The 11,234-nt window shown below is 44.2% G+C and overlaps 1 protein-coding gene across 19 annotated transcripts in view; it reads right to left on the reverse strand.

Annotated features, from left to right (window-relative positions):
* Positions 1 to 5,808, reverse strand: part of chl1b (cell adhesion molecule L1-like b) — a 78,495-nt gene extending 72,687 nt beyond the window's left edge. For 14 of the 19 annotated variants that reach the window (XM_036983339.2, XM_090242310.1, XM_090242305.1 and 11 more), the window contains exon 1: positions 5,425 to 5,790. The gene's annotated coding sequence lies outside the window, so the exon portion shown is untranslated. Of the gene's footprint in view, positions 1 to 5,424 lie in introns of all 19 variants that reach the window. The other 5 variants (XM_090242308.1, XM_090242306.1, XM_036983337.2 and 2 more) reach the window with 2 other exon arrangements.
* Between the last annotated feature and the right edge of the window lie 5,426 nt (positions 5,809 to 11,234).

Below are 11,234 nucleotides of genomic sequence, written 5' to 3' on the forward strand. Positions count from 1 at the left end.
ATGTTATGTCTTCATGAGACGCCATCTTAGCAAGATAAAAACAACTTCCAATGCGCTATTGATTCTTCACCCCAGGAGGTTGGTGGCTCATGGTAATGGCTGGGGTGGAATCAGTGGAATGGTATCAAACACATCTAACACATGGTCACCCTTCCATTTACTCCCTTCCAGATATTATTATGAGCTGTCCTCCCCTCAGCAGCCTCCACTGGTCTTCACATAGCAATTCATGTTTTCACGTAATCGATGGATTTGTCCATTCATATACAGTCATTGGAACAATAGCACACAGCATTCACTGCACCTTCCAACTGAGAAAATATTAAGATTTTACACATGGCAACCCATCCAACTATTAAGCATGCCCACCTCGAGTCATTATTCTAATTATGGTTGATACGTGCTCTGATCCCCCGTTAGGGGAGAGCCCTGACTCTAGGCATGGCTGAGCCAGTAAACAGGCTCTTGCTATGCAGAGCAGTACACGTTGGGATGCTGGTGTATAGCTTATCACACCCAGTGATCCTACATCTAGCATGTATCTCCATCATAAGCCGAGAGTTCCAGGCAGCCAGGCGTCTGCTCTGCTTACAGCCCCCAGTAGAGCTCCACGCTGTGTAATGAGGTCCCAGAGGGCCGCTGCCCTCACACCAGGCTCGGTCTTAGGGACAGACATTACAGCGTTTCCCCCTACAGACGCTGGCTGGGGCTTTTATTAGGGACATATCTCATTCCAAACAAAACAGGAGTTACATTTTAATATTATGGGAAGCCGCAAAATGGTGAGCACACTCGGCTTAGACAATTATGGTGGAGCACCTGGGGCTTGTGTTTGTGTACACTTGGATGTATGGGGTCACTGTGCATACGGTTGATGTTTGTTTGCGTCTGTCTACCCACCAGATTCATTCAACAACAACGCCATATGGTTGTGTGCACAACATGCACCTATCTTCATTGCCCAGTTGGTACGAGGAAAGTTGTACTCTATTACATAGCAGCGCATGTAGTAGATGTTAAACATAAGCCTTGTGTATCCTTTGTGTAGTCAATATTCTCCTAAATTACACTCCCCATTGTCCTTAGTGGTTTACATAAAATTTACCCATCAGCTGAGAGGGAAGGAAGGGGGAACTTTCTGCTACCTCATCGTATCATGCTACTTGAGACAACGGCACTTTTCCTTGTCCAGATCTGCCTGTCCCCGAGCCTGTCTGTCACATCTGTCCCGTCTTCCTCCGTCCTGTCTGCTCTTATACAGCTTGTCCCTTTGGGGGCGCCTTGTAACCTTGCCCATGCAACAACCACAATACCCTCTGCAGGAACACAGCAAAGGAGACTGTGATCCCCCCTCTATTCCATTCAGGACATTTGTCACTTTTATGTCTTTGGTCTTTGTTCAGTATTTTTTAATATTCACGGGTTATCTGGAATGAGATTAAACTGGGAATAATGGTGATATTCTGCTGGCTTTCATTCGGGATCATACAGATGTAGGATCTTCATTTGAGCCAGTTTGCTACAGCAGGAAAATAACCCTGCAGCAACAGGGAATGTGAATTATTACGTGGATTATAATTTATGGAGATTTCTTGTAGTTCATGCAAACCAAGTCTGACATTTTAAAGTGGGAATTCCACACTTTAAAAGCCTTTTGAAACCTTGAATACACTACAAGTTTGCATTTCCTAATTCTCAGCAACAAAAGAGTGATCAAATGAAGATCCTACCGCTGTAACTACTTACTCTTTATGCTAAGGCTGCCGGGTTTGGTTGTACATTTGAGGACCTCGTGGATTCGCTGGCCTTTTCATTGTGTGTTTTTTTAAACATATACTGTATTAGATTCACTTGTGAAAATTCAGACCACCACAAAACAAAAAGCACTATAAATCTGAATGATAATAGGCGTGCAGGGCTAGAGTGGCTCAGGGCTACATTGTAAATCCTGTTCTTTCAGAAAGGCAATGTACAGTTGGCTCAAACGGCATCCAATAAAACCTAATCCCATTGGTTGTGCTTCTCATTCCTATGAAAACATTGCAGGATGAAAAATGCAAACATGATTTTGTGGATTTGTTTTTCATAAAACTGTACAAAATTGTATTTGAAGCTGCCATTTTCACCATGTACTGAGGCAGAAAAAGTAAGATGCTGCCTGTTTCATTGAGAAAAGGGAAAGACGATTTATTTCTCATGGAAAAGCCTTTCACAAATAGCCTAAGGCACCATAAAGGGGAGACATGTCTAATATGGAGCTGTGAATGCCTCTGCCAGGACATAACAATAACCACAAACTGCCTCTTTCTGAAAGAACACATGACAACATCTGAGATATGACAAGCTTGTAAGCCTATAGCCACAAGCAAATGATAATCCGGACTGCAATAAACCAAGAGCACTGAATGGGACAGGGCTTCACTCTCTGCAATGGCATATCCTTTAGTCATGTCACATGGAGAATGATAGCCCCAGCCAATGCCTTAAGCACGGAAGTGTACAGGGGACCTTGCCAGCGAGAGAGACAAGCCTCCTATCTCCCTCCCACTGGGTTGTTCCGGGAAAGGAACCCCTGAACATGTGCGATAACATTGACCTCATTGCAGGTTTGTCCTTCAGTGTTAGGTTTGAAGATGAATTGTCCGTGCAGAGCAGACTGCCATTGATCATGTTCACCCAGTGTCCCCAACAATACAGCAGCCTGTTAAAGGTGATCGCCAACTCTTATCATTGCATCTTCATCATCCCCCACCCAACCCCTCCAAGGCTGAATGGACAGAATCGCTCCTTTGCCGCTATCTCTCCCCGAGTCTATTTTAAAAAGGTATCATAATAAGTACGGATACTGTATGCACATTTCCAGAAAAGCAGGCAGGGATTATGGAGAACGATAAATGAATATTTCATGCAACCAAACATATTTCCAGAACATACAGGGCAGATTGCTTCTTCCTCCTGTCACCAGCAGTAAACATGAAAGAGGAGGGCTCAGGGCAGAACTGCAGCACTGTGAACACTGCCTGCACTAAAGGGAGCAGGAGTTGTCACTGTAATAGCTTGTACCGACGGAAGTTCAATTAGGCCTGGGTACTTGCTAGGCTCCACCACACCTTCCAACACGCTGCTGATGCGATATAGAGTCTGCTGTCTGGAGTACAGCTAGGCGTGTCACAATGTTTCATATAATCAGTGTTTATGATATCGGTATCTGTTCCTGGGTCAGTATAATTGCTCTCTCTGTCACAGTCCAAGGAGGGTCAAGAAAGGCTAATCTGTGTTATCTATCGCCAGTGTTTTAGAGATGAAGGGATAAAGGGGCATCATCAATGGGCAATTACATCTGTACAGCAATTCATCTATGCTTCCTGTTGTCAAGCTCATCTCTAATCTCTAATAGTAGCCTGTGTGTCTAATACGGATTCCATCAGTCAGGAGGGTGCCGGTAGAATAATGGAGTGTCTTTCTCTCTCCCTCCCTCCTGCTTCTTCCCTCTCCCTCCATATCCCTGTCTCTCTCTCTTCCTCCCCCCCCCCCCCCCCCCACACACACACACACACACAGTGTGTCTCTCACAGCTTCAAAAGTCATGCTGTCTCAGGAGGCATTGCTTATTTGTATTAGGGATTGCATGTAAATGAAAAGGCAATGCAGCAAATGTAGTTACAGGCACAGGTGTGTGTTTGCATGACTGACTGTATTCTGGTCTGTGCATGGAAGAGAGAGTAAGGGAGAGGGTAAGGGAATGAAATGGATATCGTCTGAGTCTACTGTTCAGTCTTCAAACTATGTTGAATGTCCATGCCAGTAGCTTTTACTACCCTGACACAATCTGGTATTTTTCATGCACTTTCTTGACCTGAAAACAAAATAGGCATGAAATCTGTCCGGTCGGATTCGCATGTTAAGTGGTGAGAGATGTTGCCATGGCTGACCTGGACCTGTAGGGAGTTGGTGGTGGAGCCCTTCCTTGTCCAATTACACTGGACTTCATTCAAGTTGTTTGGTGAGAAGTATTCGACCTACTTTTAGGCACAAAGCACCAGTGGCCTGAATACTGAGAGGCTTGGGACGACGAGTGATCCCCGGGTACCATGAGAGGCTCCATCTTTAGCGTGGAGTAATAATGAGCTACCTGGTGGTATATAAACTCTTTGTACATACATACTGCAGGATCTAGGTATAGGCCCATCAATCCACATTGGATGTGCCTGGCCACCTTTGCCTGGGTAAAGGGGTAAAAAAGAACTTAGGGACAGGCTGACTTGCCCAGAAATGGAAGTGTGACCTTCACAAGGTCCCTCTAATTGATGTGGCTTGGCAAGTGTTGCTGCACACAAGCACAAGGCGGAGAAGAATGGAAGCATATCAAAAACGGGACAAAATTGAGCAGAAGCTATGATGTGTTTTCCTCTTAGGTTCTCCAAGCACGTAATCCCCAAGAGGCACTGTACTGTGTGTTGGGAAACAACCGACCAAAATGTTTACTACTTAGTCGCTTTAATGACTAAAAGCACATTCTGAGAGGAATCACTGAGGCAAAACAAAGCGTGCTTCATTATGCTGTACACACTGGTATCTTTAGACTCGCACAAAAACGAATCATCATCACCGGGCTCAATCTTGCTCAAAATCAATTATGGAACGTAGAGGCTCCAATAATAGCAATCTGCTGCTTCAAATGTGACTTACATTTTACTCATTAAAGACCAAATCACTCATCATATTGTGAGGCCATGTGCGCTCCACAAACAACACTTGCCTCATAATCCACAGCAATGCATATGATGGAGATGCATTTCCTTGATGGAGAAAAGTAGCTCACAGTGGCAGATAACAATAGGGGCGGGGGTCAGTTTCTCCCCATGCCCCCAATAACACATTAGGTATAAGGTGGCCACAGGGTTTGTTGTCTGGGCTACCATTCCATGTTGTGAAGAAAAAAAAACCTGAAATTCTGCACTATTGACTCAGCATCCCTGCCAACAATAGTATTGCTATGCAACATAAAACACTATGCATGCTGTGTGATCAATGGATATTGTTTTAAGAAATCCATGTAGATGTAAGTGAAATCAATGAGATGAACGCATGTAAACCAACATTGTTTACAATGGCATTACAATGGCAATAGAGACATCCATTCTAGGCTACAGCTAGTTGCATTAGCGTATGAGTGAATTTTATGTTCACTCTGACAATTTTTATTTTATTTTACAAGTCATTCTTCTATGATTAGCCTATAGCGAATTGCCTATCTTCGTAGCCTACTTGATACACCGGCTATGATTATTTATGCTTGCCAACTTTGGAGCAAAGTATCACAAAATGACGAACTAATGAACAAGAACAGATTAGGGAGAAAAACATTTATGCATTTACCGTAAATATATACAAAGACAGATTTGCGAAAGTAAATACACTTACTTTTTTTTAAGAGCAGGTCCTATCGTTCAAGCAGTTTGCGGAGGTTGAATTTCGTTTACAGCAGCCTGAGATACTTATCGCTACTGAATCTCAAAACGTGCGCTCAGACGGAACTAGAATGACACGAGAACGCGTTCCTCACCGTGGACGCTATCGCTCCCCCTGAAAAAAAAGAAAAAAGCTAAAGTAATAGGTTGTCTCTTACAAAGACATTCAGAGAAAGGGACCCTATCGCTGTCAATAGCTTTTAGAAATCCATGGCAACCGAGAAAACCCTCCACAACTTCTCAACGGTGTGACCGGGTTAAAACAACCTCAATGACAGCAACGTTATTGCGCTAGCAAAATGGGCAAGCAGGTTTCGGGAGGAGGGGGTTGACAGACAACTGGAATGAAGACATACAGTATATTGAATGGGAGGAAAATTGAATTGAAATTGTGAGTGTAAATCAGAGGAAAGGGGAATTAGAATTGTGAATGTAATCAAACAAATTCACAGGATATGGCAGATAGATTATCCAAGGGAATGGGTGGTATAGGAACCACGTAATGCAGGTAGGATTTTAATGAGCCACACAATACAAATATATATATATATTTTTTAATACCTTCACCTAATTTGTGTCGATACGTCAACAGCTAATTCCCAATGTAGGAGAACCTAACGGTCATATTAGGGAGGGAGACACCATACTACTCCGTGTAGGGAGGGATTGTTTCACAACCTCAGACAGCAGCAACATCATTAAAGCACTTGCTCAATCTCTGTGCCACTGATCAGCTGTGCGGGGTGGGGGAGGTCAGGTAGCAATCAAATTAGCTTTTCAACCTCCACCATATTACTGGGTGCTAATTTGAAATTTTCAGGAGACACCTGCCATCTAAACTCTGCTCAGTGACGAGTAACACGCTGTAACAAATTAGAAATGCATGCTGTCAGCTAGGTTATAAGGGCAATAGTTGGATACAGTTATTCTGGGTAGCTGTTGCTGTGGTCTGGAGAGGGTCAATTATTCAAGGAAAAAAATATATGTTTATGGCTGAGAGTGATGTAATTGGATGACAACACTGCCCCATGACCTAGGACCTGTTTTTTTTTTGTGTAAAATGTTACAGGCTACTTTCAAAACTATTCTATACATCCCTTTCCACATTCAATAGATTTCACCATGTTCTCTCAAGTGCTTAACCTGATACGTCTGAGAGAGGGAATGAACAGACTGAATAGAATCCAACCTAATCTAATTCAGGCCATTTTAATCACATTGACGGGACTACACGATGCATTCAAGGAGCACTGTGTGTAATAGGATCTTTATATGAGGCACACTCCACATTACAAAGAGCGCTCCATCAAATACTGTACAATTTGATTTCTTGTCAGACTGAGAACACCTGTTTCACTATTCAATGAGCAGAGAGTACTCTACAATGTCATGGGGTAGAGAATATCTAACCACTACAGTAGAATTACTGTACCATTACACCTAAGCATACAGAGTGTTATCAACTTTGCCCACTGTGAGGATAACACAGTGCCACCAACGCGGCCCGTTACCAAGTACTGTGGGCTCTCCTTCTCCGTGGCTGACGTGATTAAGACATTTAATGTGTTAACCCTCGCAAGGCTGCCGCCCCTGACGGCATCCCTAGCCGCGTCCTCAGAGCATGCACAGACCAATCTCTCCCTATTCCAGTCTGCTGTCCCCACATGCTTCAAGATGGCCACCATTGATCCTGTATCCAAGAAGGCAAAGGTAACTGAACTGAATGACTATCACCCTATAGCACTCACTTCTGTCATCATGAAGTGCTTTGAGAGACTAGTCAAGGATTATAGCACCTCCACCTTACCTATCACCCTAGACACACTGCAATTTGCATACCGCCCCAATAGGTTCAAGGACGATGCAATCGGCATCACACTGCACACTGCCCTATCCCATCTGGACAAGAGGAATACCTATGTAAGAATGCTGTTCATTGACTACAGCTCAGCATTCAACACCATAGTACCCTCCAAGCTCATCATTAAGCTTGAGGCCCTGGGTCTCAACCCCGCCCTGTGCAATTGGTTCCTGGACTTCCTGGCAGGCCGCCCCCAGATGGTGAAGGTAGGAAACAACATCTCCACTTCACTGATCCCCACAAGGGTGCATGCTCAGCTCCTCTTGTACTCCCTGTTTACTCATGACTGTGTGGTAATGCACGCCTCCTACTCAATCATCAAGTTTGCAGACGACACAACAGTAGTATGCTTGATCACCAACAACGACGAGACAGCCTATAGGGAGGAGGTGAGGAGACTCGGAGTGTGGTGGAAGGAAAACAACCTCTCACTCAACGTCAACAAAACAAAGGAGATGATCATGGACTTCAGGAAACAGCAGCGGGAGCACCCCCCTATCCACATCGACGGGACAGTAGCAGAGAAGGTGGAAAGTTAAGTTCCTCGGCGTACACATCACGGACAAACTGAATTGGTCCACCCACACAGACAGCGTGGTGCATAAGGCATAACAGCACCTCTTCAACCTCAGGAGGCTAAAGAAATTTGGCTTGTCACCTGAAACCCTCACAAACTTTTACAGATGCACAATTGAGAGCATCCTGTCAGGCTGCATCACCGCAACTGCACCGCACACAACCACGGGGCTCTCCAAAGGGTGGTGCGGTCTGCACAACGCATGACCAGGGGCAAACTACCTGCCCTACACCACCCGATGTCACAGGAAGGCCAAAAAGATCATCAAGGACAACAACCACCCAAGCCACTGCCTGTTCACCCCGATACCATCCAAAAGGCGAAGTCAGTACAGGTGCATCAAAGCTGGGACTGAGAGACTGAAAAATAGCTTCTATCTCAAGGCCATCAGACTGTTAAACAGCCATCACTAACACAGAGAGGCTGCTGCCTACATACAGACTTGAAATCATTGGCCACTCTAACAAATGGATCACTAGTCACTTTAATAATGATGTTTACATATGTTGCATTACTCATCCAATATGTACAGTTGAAGTCAGAAGTTTACAGACACCTTAGCCAAATACATTTAAACTCAGTTTTTTACCATTTCTGAATTTAATCCCAGTAAGAATTCCCTGTCTTTTGTCAGTTAGGATCACCACTTTATTTTAAGATTGTGAAATGCCAGAATAATAGTAGAGAGAATGATTTATTTCAGCTTTTATTTCTTTCAACACATTCCCAGTGGGTCAGAAGTTTACACACACTCAATTCGTATTTGGTAGCATTTCCTTGAAATTGTTTAACTTGGGTCAAACGTTTCAGGTAGCTTTCCACAAGCTTCCCACAATAAGTTGGGTGAATTTTGACCCATTCCTCCTGACAGAGCTGGTGCAACTGAGTCAGATTTGTAGGTCTCCTTCCTCGTACATGCTTTTTTATGTTCTGCCCACAATTGTTTATATGGTGGTTTTGGAGCAGTGGCTTCTTCCTTGCTGAGCGGCCTTTCAGGTTGTGTCGATATAGGACTCGTTTTACTGTGGATATAGATACTTTTGTAACTGTTCCCTCTAGAATCTTCACAAGGTCCTTTGCTGTTGTTCTGGGATTGATTAGCACTTTTCGCACCAAAGTACTTCTCTCAGAGACAGAACGCGTCTCCTTCCTGAGTGGTATGATGGCTGTGTGGTCCCATGGTGTTTATACTTGCGTACTATTGTTTGTACAGATGAATGTGGTACCTTCAGGCGTTTCGAAATTGGATGACCCAGACTTGTGGAGGCCTACAATTTTTTTTTCTGACGTCTTGGCTGATTTCTTTTGTTTTTCTCATGATGTCAGGCAAAGAGGCACTGCGTTCTGCCGAAGTCGATGCCTCTCCTTGTTCGGGCGGTGCTCGGCGGTCGACGTCACCGTTCTTCTAGCCATCATTGATCCATGTTTCATTTTCCATTGGTTTTGTCTTGTCTTCCTACACACCTGGTTCCAATCCCATTCATTAAATGTTGTGTATTCATTTAACCCTCTGTTTCCCCTCATGTCCTTGTCAGAGATTGTTTGTTGTTATGCTCGTGGTTTATGGATCGATGTGCGACGGTTCTTGTACTCACGTTTATTTTATTATGTACTTTGGTTTTGGAGTTTTTGTTTTACGTTATTAAACTACTCAATTATAACAAGTTTGATTTTCCTGCACACGACATGACAGTAGGCCTTGAAATACATCCACAGGTACACCTCCAACTGACTCAAATGTTGTCAATTAGCCTATCAGAAGCTTCTAAAACCATGACATCATTTTCTGGAATTTTCCAAGCTGTTTAAAGGCACAGTCAACTTAGTATATGTAGACTTCTGACCAACTGGAATTGTGATACAGTGAATTATAAGTGAAATAATCTGTCTGTAAACAATTGATGGAAAAATTACTTGTGTCATGCACAAAGTAGTTTTCCTAACCGATTTGCCAAAACTATAGTTTGTTAACAAGAAATTTGTGGAGTGGTTGAAAAACTAGTTTTAATGACTCCAACCTAAGTGTATGTAAACTTTCGACTTCAACTGTATTTTATACCATCTATTGCATCTTGCCTATGCCGGTTGGTCATTGTTCATCCATATACAGTGGGGCAAAAAAGTATTTAGTCAGCCACCAATTGTGCAAGTTCTCCCACTTAAAACGATGAGAGAGGCCTGTAATTTTCATCATTGGTACACTTCAACTATGACAGACAAAATTAGAAAAAAATCCAGAAAATCACATTGTAGGATTTTTAATGAATTATTTGCAAATTATGGTGGAAAATAAGTACACTGCTCAAAAAAATTAAGGGAACACTTAAACAACACAATGTAACTCCAAGTCAATCGCACTTCTGTGAAATCAACCTGTCCACTTAGGAAGCAACACTGATTGACAATAAATTTCACATGCTGTTGTGCAAATGGAATAGACAACAGGTGGAAATTATAGGCAATTAGCAAGACACCCCCAATAAAGGAGTGGTTCTGCAGGTGATAACCACAGACCACTTCTCAGTTCCTATGCTTCCTGGCTGATGTTTTGGTCACTTTTGAATACTGGCGGTGCTTTCACTCTAGTGGTAGTATGAGACAGAGTCTACAACCCACACAAGTGGCTCAGGTAGAGCAGCTCATCCAGGATGGCACATCAATGCGTGCTGTGGCAAGAAGGTTTGCTGTGGCTGTCAGCGTAGTGTCCAGAGGATGGAGGCGCTACCAGGAGACAGGCCAGTACATCAAGAGATGTGGAGGAGGCCGTAGGAGGACAACAACCCAGCAGCAGGACCGCTACCTCCGCCTTTGTGCAAGGAGGAGCAGGAGGAGCACTGCCAGAGCCCTGCAAAATGACCTCCAGCAGGCCACAAATGTGCATGTGTCTGCTCAAACGGTCAGAAACCGACTCCATGAGGGTGGTATGAGGGCCCGACGTCCACAGGTGGGGGTTGTGCTTACAGCCCAACACCGTGCAGGACGTTTGGCATTTGCCAGAGAACACCAAGATTGGCAAATTCGCCACTGGCGCCCTGTGCTCTTCACAGATGAAAGCAGGTTCACACTGAGCACATGTGACAGACGTGACAGTCTGAAGACGCCGTGGAGAACGTTCTGCTGCCTGCAACATCCTCCAGCATGACCGGTTGGCGGTGGGTCAGTCATGGTGTGGGGTGGCATTTCTTTGGGGGGCCTCACAGCCCTCCATGTGCTCGCCAGAGGTAGCCTGACTGCCATTAGGTACCGAGATGAGATCCTCAGACTCCTTGTGAGACCATATGCTCATACGGTTGGCCCTGGGTTCCTCCTAATGCAAGACAATGCT

This window comes from Oncorhynchus mykiss, chromosome 7, assembly GCF_057628025.1.
Source record: "Oncorhynchus mykiss isolate SJ-2025 chromosome 7, ASM5762802v1, whole genome shotgun sequence".
Lineage (NCBI taxonomy): Eukaryota > Metazoa > Chordata > Actinopteri > Salmoniformes > Salmonidae > Oncorhynchus > Oncorhynchus mykiss.